At 40.6% G+C, this 16,880-nt stretch overlaps 1 protein-coding gene across 1 annotated transcript in view; it reads right to left on the bottom strand.

The window, feature by feature from the left end:
* Positions 1-10,356, bottom strand: part of KCNB2 (potassium voltage-gated channel subfamily B member 2) — a 434,590-nt gene extending 424,234 nt beyond the window's left edge. Inside the window, exon 1 of the mRNA XM_053558982.1 lies at positions 9,721-10,356. The gene's annotated coding sequence lies outside the window, so the exon portion shown is untranslated. The remainder of the gene's footprint in view (positions 1-9,720) is intronic.
* Positions 10,357-16,880: the final 6,524 nt, after the last annotated feature.

Raw genomic sequence — 16,880 nt, 5'->3', positions numbered from 1 at the left:
GAAGTGGGCACAGGCTGTTGGAACAATGGTGCCATGACAGTTGCTTCACGTGAAGTTGCCACAAAATTGCAATTTGTAAAAAGTACAGTATCTGTGAAGGGCAATAAAGCAAAGTGCAATCAAATGGCACATGCCTGTATATTGTGAGGCTGATAATATGCCTTTAAGCACAAAGGCGTCTGGACAATGAGGGGCTATATCCAGACTTAGTGTCTTGGTTATGAGGGACTTGGTGTGCACTTTGAGAGGGATGCAATGCCTAAGTGGCATTCAGGCTGTCTCCTGAGTTTAAGATTTTCCTACCTATAGCATAAATTGTGTTTCTTTTTCCATGATACAGAAATATTGCTGCGAGTAGCAGCAATTACACATTCCAGTTCTCTTTATACACAGATGGAGCAAGGTGACTATCTCACCCACAGAATGTGAATGGAAGTGAGGTGTGCCCCTCTTGTATGTGCTTTCTCTATGTTCATTCTCATTCAAAATGTCAGCTAGATACAGAGAACTACGAGTTCCTAGAATCAAGAGTCTAGGTCCCCACATAACCACACAAAACACACACACTGGATTCTCATATAAGCAAAAAAAAAAAAATGCTTACTCTACAAACTACTGAAATATGGAGGTTTACCACAGAAGCTCAAGATAGCTTAACTAATATTAATATAATGACCCTGAAAAGAAAAGAAGGAGACTAATTTCTTCCTGCTACAATGACCAGTATTGGGAGCTAGAAGACTTGGAGACACTTGGATTGCAAACATTTGCCATTGGGAATCAAACTCTCTTGCCCTTCTACACCATCCTTGTTTAAGGTAAATCCTGAACCTTATCCTACTTATATTCCTCAGCTGACTCCTAACTAGTCTCCTAAGGGTTAATCTTTTCTTGTCTTGCTGTTCATACTCCTCATGCCAGCTCAGAAATTATCTTCAAAAACGAAGTGGACAATGTTCCCTTTTAAAAAGTAGTTAACTCTCCACCACCAGTCCTACAGGATAAAGTCGAAATGACGTAGGGTGGCCTACAACACCTTTCCCATCCAACTGCAGTCTTCTTCTCCCATCACTTCCGAACAGGTTGTGTACACTGAATCGCAGTGACCAGCCAAGCCCTTTTGATGATGCTACTTTGTAAATGCTGCTCCCTCTGTCTAGACTACTCTCCATCTGCCACCCTTTCCACCAGAATGATCACTCATCTTTTTTATTTTTAAGTTTTATTTTATTGTTACTTTAGATTATTATGGGTAAATAAATCATGCATATATTTATGGGATATATGTGATGTTTTAATCAGGCATACAATGTATAATGATCAAATGAGGGTAATTCAGATAACTACTACTACCCCTACCATTTATCACATCTTTGTGTTAAGAACATTCCAATTCAGCTCCTTTAGTTATTTGAAAATATACAATAAATTATTGGTGACTACAGTTACCCTGCTGTGATATCAAATGCTAGACCTTGTTCATTCCATCTAACTATATTTTTTAGCCATGAACCATCCACACTTTATCCCTCCTTCCCGCTACCTTTCCCAACCATCTAGTAACCATCTAGTTACTAGTAACCATGATTCTACTCTCTATTTCCTAGAGTTCAGTTGTTTTAAGTTTTAGGTTCCATATATGAGTGAGAACACGCCACTTTGTCTTTCTGTACCTGGCTTATTTTACTTCATGATTTGTAGTTTCCTCTATTTTGATGCAAATGAATGGATTTAATTCTTTTTATGGCTGAATAATATTCCTCTGTGTATTTGTATCACATTTTCTTTAGCCACTCATCTGCTAAAGAATGGTTAAGACTGATTCCAAATCTGAGCTGTTGTGAATAGTGCTGCTGTGAAACATGGAAGTGCAGGTATCTCCTTGCTATCCTGTTTTTCCTTCTTTTGATTTGTATTTCTCTGATGATTAGTGATGAACATTTTTTTTCATATACCTACCTACCATTTCTATGTCTTCTTTGCAATAGTCTATTCAGATCTTTTGGCCGATTTTGAAATCAAATTACTTAACATTTTTACAATTGAGTAGTTTGAGCTCCTTATATAATCTGGTTATAAATCTTTTGTAAGAGTGATAGTTTGAAAAAAGTCTTTTCCCACATGTGGATTGTCTATCACTTTCCTGACTTTTTTTAAATTTCAGATTAATATAAGAGTACACACAATTAGGTTACATCGTTTGCATTGCAAGGTAGTAAGGTAAAGTACGAGTCGTGGTTGAGTTCTTCACCTACAAGGTATACCATATACCCCTACATTATCACTTGACAGGTGAGAGCTTCCTCCTTCCTTATTGAATTTAACTTGTTTTTCTTTTGTGTAGGCCTGTAGTTGTTCATCTACTAGCTTCAAATCAGTATTGAGTATATTGATGCTTCTCTTTCCATTTTTGAGATACTTTGCTAAGGAGAATATTTTTCAACTCCATCCAGGTAAATACAAAAGATGTAAAGTCTCCAAATTTTTATGGCTAAATGGTATTTCATGGTATACATATATTAGATTGTTTGTTCATTGTATAGAAGGCTTTTAGCTTAATGTGATCTCAATTTTTGCTTTGGTACCTGTGCTTTTGTGGTATTACTCAAGAAATTTTTACATAGACAAATGACCTGAAGAGTTTCCTCATATTTTCTTCCAGTAGGCTCATAGTTCCCCTTAATTTCTTCATTGGCCCAAGGTCATTCACCAGCCTATTATAATTTCCACATATTTATGTAGTTTCTAAAGTTCTTCTTGTTGTTGATTTCTAGTTTTGTCCCATTGTGGTTAGAGAAGATATTTGATATGTTTTCACATTTTCTGAATTTTTGAACACTTGTTTCGTAGTCAAAGTATGGTCTACCCTTGAGAGTAACCTCTGTTCTGGGAAGAATATGTATTCTGCAGCTGTTGCATTAAATGTGCTCTAAGTATATATTAGATCCATTAGTCCATAGTACAGAGTAAGTCCTAAGTTTTTTTTGTTGTTGTTGTTGTTGCTGTTGTTGTTGTTGATTTACGTCTGGACTATCTGTGCAATGCTGCAAGTGGTGTGTTGTGGTCTCCAGTATGAAAGATATTACCAAGGCTATCAATGAAGTACTGTGTAAGGCAAAATATTGGGAAGAGGAGTGGAGCTTCCATGCCCATCCTTGACATGTCACCCTCTATTTGGAAGTTTTCTGTATGTTCAGTTACTTGTTGGCATCTTGGTACAATATTTTTTCCTCCAGTGGAAAGAATTTCTTCCTCCACTGAAATGAGTCTTATTTCCTACAATCACACAAGATAGGTCAGAGAATTTCTTTATGGCCAGCTCCAAGACAGAAAGGCAAGGGAATATTCTTTTTTATTCTAGTATTCTACAAATTGGTTTAGCAGATCTGTCTTCTCCCATCCATATTATTCATGATTTCAAGGGTCAAGCTCAACTACATAGACACTTAAAGTCTAAGAAAACACATGCTTTAATTTTGTATTTGTTGTCATGAACACTGGGTCAGACTCAGGCCAGGAGCCAGGACTGGGCATGCCCTCTGTGCCTTGGCTTTCTGAAGGTCGGTGGTGGGCAATGATCTCCCCTCTCCTGCCACTCCAGAGGTACTTGTGTTGGTAAGAGGAAGCTGGAGCCACATACAGTGGCAATGACCCTGGAGGTGATGATGACACAGCCATGACCTGTGCTGCTATGAACACATATATGGTCGTACGGGTGCTAGGGAAGAAGATGGAGATCAATGCTGAGGGTATGTGTTGGACCTGGTTCTGCACAACATGGGGTTTGCTGACTACAGCTTCTTCAGCTGTGAGACCCCTGATGATAAGACATAGGCAAAACTCACAATGCAGAGTTGGGGGGGCACTGCCAGAAGTGAGGCAGTCTTGGCCTGGAGGAGCATCGAGGAGGAGAGAAGGGAAGGAGGGAAGAGAAAGGAGGAAGAGAGGTGTAGGGCCCAGATGACAGATAGGTGAGAAGGAGGGGGGTCTCCAAGGCAAGTCCTGGGTATGTGGCCTTGGGCTGGGGCAAAGGAGGAAGGGGTGGACTTCCAGCTGGAGGGCTAGACCCCTGGGGGTTGGGGCAGCCTCCTAGGCCCTGCTTGAGTTCCTGGGGAACCCAGCTGCCCACGTATCAGGGTCTGAGGGTGAGGATCTCTGTGCAGTAACTCATCTTTTTAAAAGGAGCTAGATGTCACTTCATCTGTTAAGTCTTGCCTGGCACTCCCACGTAGAAAATGAAACTCTTGACAGCTCTGATCAAATCATCTCTATCAGCCAGCCTCACATATTGTGACTACTATTAAGATGTCTTGAATGTATAGCAATCTATATGGTTTGGTGTTTATCTTTGTTGGTGTTTATATTGTTGATTATTAGGCCAACTTCTAAATTACTTACATACTAAAAACTTAAGAGAATTCTGTTTTTCCAAAATAGCCAGTCACACAGTAGAACTGGATTGGCTTTCTTCAATGAGAAAAAAATAGCCATAATCAATGCTTCAGTGAATTTTCTAAACTTGTGAAGTAGTTGGAGAGCAAGGCCCAGAAAAGCAGGAAAGTCTGCAGTGTGGCACACATTCCCCCTCCATCACAACTTCCACACATCTCACTAGACACCGATGTCAATAAAAGTGTGCTTTCTATTATCTATGACTAGATCCTAGCCCTATTGTACATGACATACTTTTACACAGGAATTTTCCAAGAATGTAACTACCATATTTGGAACATCACCAAGATTTGCTCCACATTTTGGAAAGTGATGTCACCCATTATAATGCTGCTCCTGTTAAGTGATTCAGTTATACTGCACACTCACATCTGTTTACAATTGTTGCTGTCACACTCAATGAATATATTTATTTCACTCTTAGTTCAAAATGCAAATATCCAAAGGGTCACCAATATTCAGTTGAATGTTATCTTTTTATCCAAATTTATCTTTTTATCTTACCCAAACTTATCTTCTTGTCCAAACTTACACTTTTTAAGTGGTAAGCGTCTATTTTGTCACATCTTCCAGTGAAGTTATATGTCAATATATACATATTGATACGTCTATTTTACCTTTGGCTTACTTTCCTCTTATTTATCCTTTCTATTATAGATAGGGAATTCATGTTGATTTTCAAAGATTATATGTGCAACACTTATATAGAAGGAATAAATTCCACTGTTCATTAGCAGAGTAGGATGACCAAAGTTAACAATAATATATTTTCAATGTAACTTGAAGAAAAGATTTAAAATGTCCCAATACATAGAAATGATAAATGCACAAGATACTGGGTACCCTAAATACCCTGATTTGATCATTACATGTTCTATGAATATAACAAAATCTCACACATACCCCGTAAGTACAAATATTATGTATCAACAAAAATTAAGTAAGTACAATATTACATGTATAGATAAGTTACGATACCTATTAATATCATTTCCAGAAAGTAAAGGGGACATTACCAAATAGTGCTTCAAAAAAGAGGGCACTGGATCTGACTGAATAGAGAATCAAGGCTCTAAATATATCCAGGAACTGAAAGCAACTGTATTTTCTCCCCCTTGAGATGCTTCTGTTATGCAACTACTCAATCAGATTGCTGTCCCAGCCTGCCAATAGCATTTACAATTTTTTTTGTGTGTGTGATTTGTTCATCTATACATGTAGACTGTGAGGGCATGGTGTCTTATTCATATTTATGTCCCTAATAACTAGCTTAGGGCTTAGCACAGGGAAGGAACTCAGTGCATATCTTTAGGATGAAATAACAAATAAGGAGTGATGCACTCCCTTGCTCTCATGATAGAACTCCGAATCAATTATTCAACATTTTGTCTATACCACTCTTACAAAGCCTTCTTCATTCTGTCTGAAGCCTCAGCGTCTGTTGGGTACAAACTTCCTCTCCTTTTTTCCTCCTCCTTGTGGTGCTAAGCAGTATTGCATCTGCCACTGTATCCCAAGAGAGCCTCAAAGAGAAGTCAATAAATACTTCAAACAAATGATTCCCCAGGAATACTGCTATGCATCATGATTGGGATTTTCAGGACTAACAGTACAGTTCTCTAGGTACATTACTGATTAAAAGGGATTTGGTGGATTGGCCTGAGGACCTAAACATCATTTAAAGTACTGTTTTTATGAGGAAAGGTAAACAAGTTCTAAAATAGCCAAACTTTTAAAATGAACTTTCTTATAACAAGCCAATTTTAGATTGACAGCTGGTTATATAATGTAACTGAACCTGTAAGACCTAATATATGTGTGAAAAATAACAATGTCAATCAATCATGATGATATAACTAAATATTGGATTCTATGGCATCCTGTAAGCAACAGATAAACATTATATCTTTCAAATTTAATCCAGATAATATTTTTCACATAAACAGATGCAGTGGCTATTTAGAAAAAACTTTACTTCAAATATTATATAAACTTTTACGGAAGAAAATATCAATTTATGATTTATGGTCTCGTGATTTTATTATATTTAATACTTAATAAAATAAATGCATTCTAAAAATATACTAGTAAGTAAATCTGGTAAGTGAGTATATTTTAATTTCCATTAAAATATTGGGGTTACATTTTATAGAGAAAAAATGGGGAAGTACGTAAAAGAAAATACTCTAAAACTAGTAATTTTTTAAAACATGTATATGTAATTCTAAAAATAGCTAAAATAAAAGTATTTGTAGTACCACACTTTATTCAAAGTAATTCACAAAATTTTTTTAAAACTGAAAATTAAAATAAACTATCATCAGAAATTGACCAAACAGATATCTGTGTCCTGTGTGAGGCAGCCTCAGTTTCTAGGGTCACCATAAGGATAATACTTTCTAATGTGTTAGGATTCTGATAAAATCCCACCCACATTTTAAAAATCAGCCTCAAGCTAAACTGCCTTCTTATTTCAAATTCATGCTGACAATTTGGGAATCTTCTCCTACAAGGAAGAAATATGCAATGAAACAGAATAGACTATAGATCTAGTACATAAAGATACTTGTGGAATGTAACTAAAAAATTTAAGACTGCTCGGCTCCATAAAATTTATCACTCTGGGAGTAAAAAGGCCATAAACTCTAACCTTAAAAAAAATCATGAACTTTACAAATATCACATATAATGCATATGTACTCTCCATTCCTCTGAAGCCCTTGTGAAAATAACAGGCATCATGATTTTAGGCAAAATCCATTTGATGAATAAAAGCAAATCTCAAATAATATTACATTCCAAAATCAGTAGAATATCTTAACTGCATATATTTACCTTCAAATGTATGTGAGGAGATTTCCTACCAAGTTTAAGAATTTTCCTTCAGAATTAGTCTTTAAGGGATAGCAATTTTTAAGCAACTAATTACTAACTAATCAAGGGAAAGCTGCATTATGGAAGAATGAAATACAGCCCGTAGGTTCCCTAGATTTCACCAGCATTTTGGTCTCCTTTCATTATACATAAACAAGTATACTGGTGTATCATTGAAATATGCCAGATATACACTCAAGAAAAAAATATTCTTTTCAGTTGGTAATGAGGATGCCCAACAAACTTGCACATTTACAGACCTGCAGGCAGGTATACAGAAAAACTGGAGAGATACGCTTTAAGTTGCCAAGAAATGTGACTGAAGCCCTATCTTGCCATTTCACTTTTTGTAGCAATATTTATTCTCCTATTGAAAATAAGGATGGCAGGCTGATGTCCACAGTTGCCCTGTCACAGAAACAAGGAAGTTTTAAAAGCCAAACAGAAAGGATTGGATAGAGTAATAATTTCTTAACTAATCCCATCTAAATATTCAGTAAACACATATGTTTGCAAAGGTGAACTGTGGGATTCGGAGAACAGTGAAACTGCAAATAGTTTCAACTGATGCACAGATTGGTTCTCTTCAGAAAAACAAGAGAAAAAGAAAAAGAGAGGCAATAGAAAAGAAGCATGTGAGGATGAGAACATTCAAAGCGGCAGGCAGGAGAGTTATTTTCTGTAGTCTGAGCATGAGTTTGTGTCTGAGGGAGATTGGGGAACACTAACTCGGAGATAGAAAGGTGATGCTTAAAGGAGAAAGAAAGAAAAGAGAACTGCCCAGTGATTCACTCCTTTCTCCAAAAGTCTGAATACAGCCAGAAAAGGAAGAGGGGTGCAGTAGACAGAATTCTGGTTGTGATAAACAACTGGTCTGAACATGAAGGCAAGAGAGGGGATTACATAGCATTTACACTGTGGAATCATACACTAATTCTTTTAGGTGATGAGGGTTCTTTTCATTCAGTGGGGGAAAAGTGACTTATTCACCAGATCTTCAATATTCTCAGAAAGTCCATGCAAATCCAAGTAAGCACTTTTCATGCCTTACATTAAAAAATACCACTTCAAGGACCAGACAAATGCACAAACACATGTAAAAGGTACATGTCAGGGCATTGTTCTAAGTTGTTTTTCTTTAACAACAAAGATTTTCTCTAGTCTGGATGTCTATAGGTTTTATTCATGTATTACAAGTTAAGCTTTGGACAACTTCATATTTATTCTCTCTCTCACACACACACACCCCTCAAGAGTGAAATAGATAAAACAAAACTTTTTCTTTATACCTACGTATATCATTTTTAAAATGTTACCCTCTTTTATAAAACCTTTCCTTTTAAATTATTCAGCACTGGCAAGAGTAGATCTTGGACTGAAATCTCTTTCCCTTGTCCTATGAAATGTAACATCTTGATTGGCATTTATTGGTAAATAAACCAAAAACCTCTGTCCCACATTCAATATTACACATTTAAAAATTACAAAATGTTTATTTTTCCTTTGTCTTGGACTTAAAAAAATCAAAACCAATCAGTGCAAAAATAAAAATGCAAAATATTTAAAATATTCACATTATTGCATAACTTAATTAGGAGAAATGCTGAACACGCACGAAATCAACCCCGTGTACATCTGTGCATATTAAATTTTTCCAGCGTGATCTTGTATTATTTGTTAAAACACTCGTGCAGTCATAAATGTTGCATGAACGGCAGATTTGTGCATATTGCACGCTGACAATTTTTATGAATGAATACGCATAAATGCACATAACTCGAGAAAATGGATGTCAAGATACTATTTTCAAAAGAGTCATTAAGCATTGGGAGCAAATGATGAGGCAAATGGACGATATCTTTTGGTGCCATCCAGGGCAAACGTATTCCCAGGTCCCCTAGCAGAGTGTGTTGGAAACAGCCATGAAGCTCTTTCCCTGGAGACCCGTGCTCTCTCTCGGGAATCGTGCTACAGAACAGAGACCGCGCAAGCTTGAAGAATAAAACACATGCATGGTTCTGTGTTCATCCGTCAGAGACATCACGCTCCCTACCTCCAGTCCCACAAGTGTGTGCGTGTGAGTGTGGCATTTACCAACAAATGAACAGAAGGCAACAAGAGCTCCTCTCCTAGAAATAACACTCCCCATCCCTCGTCATTCAGGCTGCTGGGAGGCTTTTCAGGGGCTAACACTTGAGTGCCTTCCCCACTGGGAAGGAGCCTTACATTAGACACCTTGTCCAGGCTAAGTCAGCTTTGTGTGTAAGTCCACTCGGCGCCATATGGCAGTTTCCAGTTCCTTTAGCAACTCAAGTCTGGCTCGGCTGCCGCGATGATTCATTCTTAAAGGAAGACCCCCTCCCGGGAGCAGCGATGGGGGGCCCCGCCACTTACCTAGCTCCCGCAGACCCCGCTCAGCAGGCGGCGGGGCTCGGGCACCACAGAGGGCTGTGGGATTCCCCGCTCCCTCTGGGGCTCCTCTCCCCGCGACGATCCCCTTGGCCAACGATCTGTCGCTGGAAATCCCCCTCCCCTCCACAGAGAGGAGGGTCTCCCCGGCGGGCTGGAGCTGCTGGCGTGTTTTTCCCACTGTCTTTACATCCCTGACCTGGGTTCACCGTCTCTAGTAGGAAGACTCAAAGGAGAGGCGGCGGGAGGAACCGAAGGCATCCTTAAAAAGAACAATAATCTTCATCGATCTTCACCCGGTTCCCCGCACGGGCCCCCATCCCCCTGCCGCCGCCACCACCACCGCGTAGCCGAGAGAGGGCCGGGATGGAAAAGGAAAAATCGAGCCGGGCTGAGCTCGCCGCGCGGAAGGAGCCGGGACGCCGGACGCTTCAGCCCGGGAGTTGCGGCTCGCCGGGGCTGCCCGAGGCGCGGCGGGGGCGGAGGGCGGAGGGCGCTAGGTGCTTGGTGGGTGTGTGTCTGTGGCGGAGCCGGGCGGGAGCTGCGCGCCGAAGGCGAGGCGGGGCGCTCTGGGGCGCCGCTGCCCCTCCCCGCGGCTCGCCGGCCCGGCGCGCACACCGGCCGCGGCCGCCCCAGCCTCCCGCTCCGCCTCCTCTCGCGCTCCGCGCACCCGCGGGCTGGAGCGGCCGCCGCCTCTGCCTCCTCCCCTCCCCTTCCCTTCCTCCTCCTCCTCCCCTGCTCGGCGCTCGCGGCTGTAGAGGTGGGCGGCGGAGCTGTGCAGCTGGCCAGGCGCTGCCGCGGACGCCGGGCTCGGCCTCGCGGCGCCGGAGCTGTGCGCTCGGCCGGGGACAGCGCTGTCGGAGCCGGGGCGCGGGCGGGCACCGCCCACACCCCGGCGGGCGCCTCCCTTTGCCCCGAAGCGCCGGCCGCGCCCCACAGCCCCGGGCCGGCTGGCTCCACACCTACCTGCTTCGCTCCACCGCTCCTACCCGGCTGCAGCGGACTGAAGTCTGCAGCCCCGAGACCGCCGCGCGCTTGGCGGCCGGGAAAGCCCCGGGATGCCCCGCCGCTACGCGCTCGGGCAGCTGCGCGGGATTCCCTGGGCCCTTCTGCTTCCAGCGACAGGGCTTTCCTCCCGTCCGCCCCCTGCTCGACCCCGGGAAACTGGGCGAGGACAGATGGCTCCGAATGTTGATTATTTTCCCGGAGAAAGAGCTGCGGGGTAACTTGGAGCGCAGATGAGATCTGAATTTCCTCCAGACACCTCCAGCGCCATCACTAGCCCTGAGCGACCCCGCTCTTCTGGGTTTGAGGGTAAAGGCAGGTCCATGCAGGCAACTCTTGCTTCCCACGGGGCTCTATTCATACCCAGTTTTCTTTTCTTTGCCCATCTACTTACCTGCTGGAAAACTATGTCAAGTTCTTCCCTGGCCAGGCCGCAGAGTGGACCCAGAACCTTTCCATTTTCGGGGCGCAGTAGAAGGTGAACTTGAATAACATCACTTGAACCCACAGACTCTTGCCCCAGTTGCTCCTTGACAGCCATGACAGACAGCCGGCACACTTACAAGGCTTTCAGGAAAACGAAGTGGCTTAAAAAACCCTTTCAGAAAAAAAAAGAAAAATGCAGGCCATATCAACGTATTCAAATACTAGGACTCCCTTTCTAATTTCTTTAGGCCAAGAAACATGGCTGTTGAAAAATGTCCAAAGATGCTGAGTTTTAAATATATCCCATTTACTCCTTGCTTAGTTTTAGCCGCGGGAAGCAGTATCCTCTCGGGTTCTCTGCATCCTTACTTCCCACCTCCCCACAGACCTCAGCTTGTGCTGGAGGGTTGCAATTTTGAAGTGTCAGACATTGAACCGGATGGTTAGTGTGGAAGTCCGCCCTTCTGATGCCATCATCTTCCAGCAAGAACCTGCCCTGACCCTTTGCTCTTTTCAGGACTTCTCAGTGATGGACAACGGAGGACGCCCAGGTTACCAAACCCATATCGCCTGCTCTGGTCTGTTCCCAAGCTACAGCCGCACATCTCCAGGGACCTACAGGAGTCCAGTGTTTCCGCTCCATCACTTCCACCTTGCCACAGACCAGAGTTTACATACTTTGTGCAGTTCGCCCTTCCCGCTACACAACCCTTACCATACCATTTCCCTATTCACAAATGTTCCCTGGCTTCCCATTTCCTCGCAAACAGCCGTTGCACACCTCGGTGCCATTGCAGGTGTGAGCGCCGCTCCCTCTGGGGCGCTCCTCTCCAGTCTCAGTTCCAAACCATTGCATCTCTTCAAGGGCCACTTCAAACTCGGCCTCTAACGTGGCTCCTCCCCTTAGGTGCCCTTAGCACAATGTCCCAGCCATCTTTTTTAGACCATATTATAACTTCTGATTCCTGTACCACATATGTACTTTCTATGGACATGTCTTTAAATTGCGGATTGTAAGTTTCTCTAGGGCCCATTCCATGTTCCTTCATGGTAATCTTTATGTCTAACTCAGAACCGTGTATGTGAGAGACACCTATCAATCCAACAGATTGACTTTGCAGCTTTTGTCAGGCACTCAGTGTTTGTTAATTGAATGGATTTTACGAAAAACTTTTAGTCTAGAAAGGCTTCTTGGGTTTCATTTCCAGTGTGCCTACGTTGAGTTGCCACGCCCTTTCATAGATGTAGGGGTGGTGAAACCCTTCTTACATTATTTTCTTATTTTTTTTTATTACTAAATCATAGCTGTGTGCATTAGTGCAATCAAGGAGTACAATGTGCTGGTTTCATATACAATCTGAAATATTCTCATCAAACTGTTCAACATATAGCCTTCATGGTATTTTCTTAGTTATTGAATGTAGACATTTGTATTCTGCACTTAGAAGGTTTCGCCGGTACCCATTCTAAGATGCACAGTAGGTGTGGCCCCACCCATTACACTCCCTCCACCCTGACCACCCCCCTCCCTTCCCCTCCTTTGGCCCTTTCCCCATATTCTTGTGCTATAGTTGGGTTATAGCCTTCATATGAAAGCTATAAATTAGCTTCAGAGTAGGGCTGAGTACATTGGATACTTTTTCTTCCATTCCTGAGATACTTTGCTAAGAAGAATATGTTCCAGCTCCATCCATGTAAACATAAAAGAGGTAAAGTCTCCATCTTTATTAAAAGAGGTAAAGTCTCCATCTTTATTTAAGGCTGCATAATATTCCATGGTATACATGTACCACAATTTGCTAGTCCATTCTTGGGTCGATGGGCACTTGGGCTCCTTCCATGACTTAGCAATTATGAATTGGGCTGCAATAAACATTCTGGTACAGATGTCTTTGTTATATTGTGATTTTTGGTCTTCTAGGTATAAACCTAGTAAAGGAATTATAAGATCAAATGGCAGGTCTATTTTTAGGTCTCTAAGTAGTCTCCAAACATCCTTCCAGAAGGAATGTATTAGTGTGCATTCCCACTGGCAGTGCAGAAGTGTGCCCTTTTCTCCACATCCACACCAACATCTCTGGTTTTGGGATTTTGTTACGTGGGCTACTCTTACTGGGGTTAGGCGATATCTCAAAGTAGTTTTGATTTGCATTTCTCTGATGATTAAGGATGATGAGCTTTTTCCCATGTGTTTGTAGATTGTGCATCTGTCTTCTTTAGAGAAGTTTCTCTTCAAGTCCTTTGCCCACCCTGAGATGGGATCGCTTGTTCTTTTCTTGCTAATACGTTTGAGTTCTCTGTGGATTCTGGTTATTAAACTTTCATCGGAGGTATAACCTGCAAATATTTTATCCCATTCTGAGGACTATCTGCTTGCTTTACTTACTATGTTCTTGGCTGTGCAGAAGCTTTTTAGTTTGATCAGGTCCCAGTGATGTATTATTGATACTGCTTCAATTGCCTGGGCAGTCCTCCTCATAAAATACTCACTCAGGCCGATTCCTTCAAGAGTTTTCCCTGCACTTTCTTCAAGTATTTTTATAGTTTCCTGTCTTAAGTTTAAAGCTTCTATCCAGTGAGAGTATATCTTAGTTAATGGTGAAAGGTGTGTGTCTAGTTTCAGTCTTTTACAGATCGCCAGGCAGTTCACCCAGCACCATTTGTTAAACAGGGAATCTTTTCCCCACTGAATGTTTTTAATTGGCTTGTCAAAGATCAAGTAATGGCAAGTGGCTGGATTAATCTCTTGGTTCTCTATTCTGTTCCAGACATCTACTTCTTTGTTTTTGTGCCAGTACCATGCTGTTTTGATCACTATCGATTTATAGTACAGTCTCAGGTCTGGTAGTGTGATTCCTCCTGCTTTGTTTTTATTTCTGAGTAATGTTTTTGCTATTCAAGGTTTTTTCTGATTCCATATAAAATGAAGTATTATTTTTTCAAGATCTTTAAAATATGACAATGGAGCTTTAATAGGAATTACATTAAAATTATATATTGCTTTGGATAGTATAGACATTTTAACAATGTTGATTCTTCCCAGTCATGAGCATGGTATGTTTTTCCATTTGTTAACATTTTCAGCTATTTCTTTTCTTAACGTTTCATAGTTCTCTGTATAGAGATCTTTCACATCCTTTGTTAGATTAACTCCCAAATATTTCATCTTCTTTGGCATTACTGTGAAAGGAATAGAGTCCTTTACTGTTTTTTCGGCTTGACTATTGTTGGTATATATAAAGGCTACAGATTTATGGGTGTTGATTTTGTAGCCTTAGGCATTGCTGTATTCCTTGATCACTTCTAAAGTTTTGTAGTAGAATCCCTAGTGTTTTCCAGATATACGATCATGTCATCTGTGAAGAGTGAAAGTTTGATCTCTTCTGACCCTATGTGGATACCCTTGATCACCATTTCTTCCCTAATTGCAATGACTAAAACTTCCATTACAATGTTAAAGAGCAATGGAGACAATGGGCAAGCTTGCCTGGTTCCTGATCTAAGTGGAAATGATTTCAATTTAACTCCATTCAATACGATATTGGCTGTGGGTTTGCTGTAGATGGCCTCTATTAGTTTAAGAAATGTCTCTTCTGTACCAATTTTCTTAAGTGTTCTGATCATGAAAGGATGCTGGATATTATCAAAAGCTTTTTCTGCATCAATTGAGAGAATCATATGGTCTTTATTTTTTAGTTTATTTATGGCTGAATTACATTTATAGATTCACGTATATTGAACCAGCCTTGGGACCCTGGAATAAATCCCACTGGGTCATGGTGTATAACTTCTTTGATGTGTTGTTGGATTCTGTTTCTTAGGATCTTATTGAGTATTTTAGCATCAGTGTTCATTACTGATATTGGTCAATAATTTTCTTTTCCTGTTGGGTCTTTCCCTGGTTTATGGATCAAGGTGATGTTTGCTTCATAGAATGTGTTGGGTAGTATTCCTTCTTTTCCTATAATTTGGAAGAGGTTTAGTAATATAGGTACTAGTTCTTCTTTAAAGGTTTGGTAGAATTCTGACATAAAGCCATCTGGTCCTGGGCTTTTCTTTTTAGGGAGATTTTGTATAGTTGATGCTATTTCAGAACTTGATATAGGCCTGTTCAACATTTCCCCTTCTTGCTAAGTCTTGGTAGGTGGCGTACTTCCAAGTATTGGTTGATTTCTTTCAGATTTTCATATTTCTGAGAGTAATGTTTCTTGTAATATTTGTTAAGAATTTTTTGAATTTCTGAAGGATCTGTTGTTATTTCATCTTTACCATTTCCGATCGATGAAATTAGAGATTTTACTCTTTTTTTCCTGGTTACATTAGCCAAAGGTTTATGTATTTTATTGATCTTTTCAAAAAGCCAGCTTTTTGATTTATTGATCTGTTGTATAATTCTTTTGTTTTCAATTTAATTTAATTCTGCTTTGATTTTGGTTATTTCTTTTCTTCTGCTGGGTTTGGGGTTGGAATGTTCTTCCTTCTCCAGTTGCTTGAGATGTCCCATTAAGTTATTAATGTCCTCTCTTTCTGTTTTCTTGAAGAAGGCTTGCAGTGCTAAAAATTTCCCTCTTAGGACTGCCTTTGCAGTATCCCAGAGGTTCTGATCATTCGTGTCTTGATTGTTGTTTTGTTCCAAAAATTTGGTGATTTCCGTCTTAATCTCGTCTATAACCCATCTATCCTTCACAGATTCCTGTTGTTATTGAGTTCAACTTTTATTCCATGATGGTCTGAGAAGATGCAAAGAATGATTTCCATTGTTTTAAGTTTGCTGAGGTTAGATTTGTGGCCTATGATGTGGTTGATTTTGGGGTATGTTCCGTGGGCTGATGAGAAAAATGTGTATTCGGTTTTGTTGGGATAAAATGTTCTGTAGATGTCTATTAAGTCCAGATGTGGAATGGTTCAGTTTAAATCTAAAATTTCTTTGCTTAGCTTCTTTTTGGAGGATCTATCCAGCACTCCTAAAGGGGTGTTAAAATCTCCAACTACTATGGAACTGGAGGAAATCAAGTTGCTCATGTCTATTATAGTTTCTCTTATAAATCGAGGTGCATTCTGGTTGGGTGCATAAATATTAATAATTGAAATCTCATCGTATTGAGTATTACCTTTAACAAATATGAAGTGTTCATCCTTATTTTGGTTGGTTTAAAGCCTATTGCATCTGCGAATAGGATTGCAATGCCTGCTTTTTTCTGCTTTTCATTTGCCTGGAGTATAAATGACCATCCCTTCACCTTGAGTGTATATTTGTCTTTTAATGTAAGGTGAGATTCTTGTATGCAGCAGATATCTGGCTTGAGTTTTTGTATCCAGTCAGCCAACTATGCCTCTTTAGAGTACAATTTAAACCATTCACATTAATTGAGAATATTGATAAGCCTTTCGAGAGTCCAGTGGACATTTTTAATCCTTTTGTAACTGTGGAAGTTGGAATTTGATCAAAATTTTCTGGGCTTTATTTTTGTGGTGGAGGATTATGCTGGTCTTTATGGAGGATAGGTCTGAGAATATCCTTGAGAGCTGGTTTAGTTATGGCAAATTTCTTCATCATGTGAATGTCATTAAAGTATTTAATTTCTCCATCACAAATGAAACTCAGTTTAGCTGGGTACAGGATCCTGGGTTGAACGTTATTTTGTTTTAGGAGATTAAAAGTTGATGATCATCCTCTTCTAGCTTGAAAGGTTTCAGCAGAGAGATCTGCAGTT

This window comes from Nycticebus coucang, chromosome 13 (genome assembly GCF_027406575.1).
Source record: "Nycticebus coucang isolate mNycCou1 chromosome 13, mNycCou1.pri, whole genome shotgun sequence".
NCBI lineage: Eukaryota > Metazoa > Chordata > Mammalia > Primates > Lorisidae > Nycticebus > Nycticebus coucang.
Note: the sequence above shows the minus strand (reverse complement) of the source record. Positions and strands in the feature narration are given on the sequence as shown.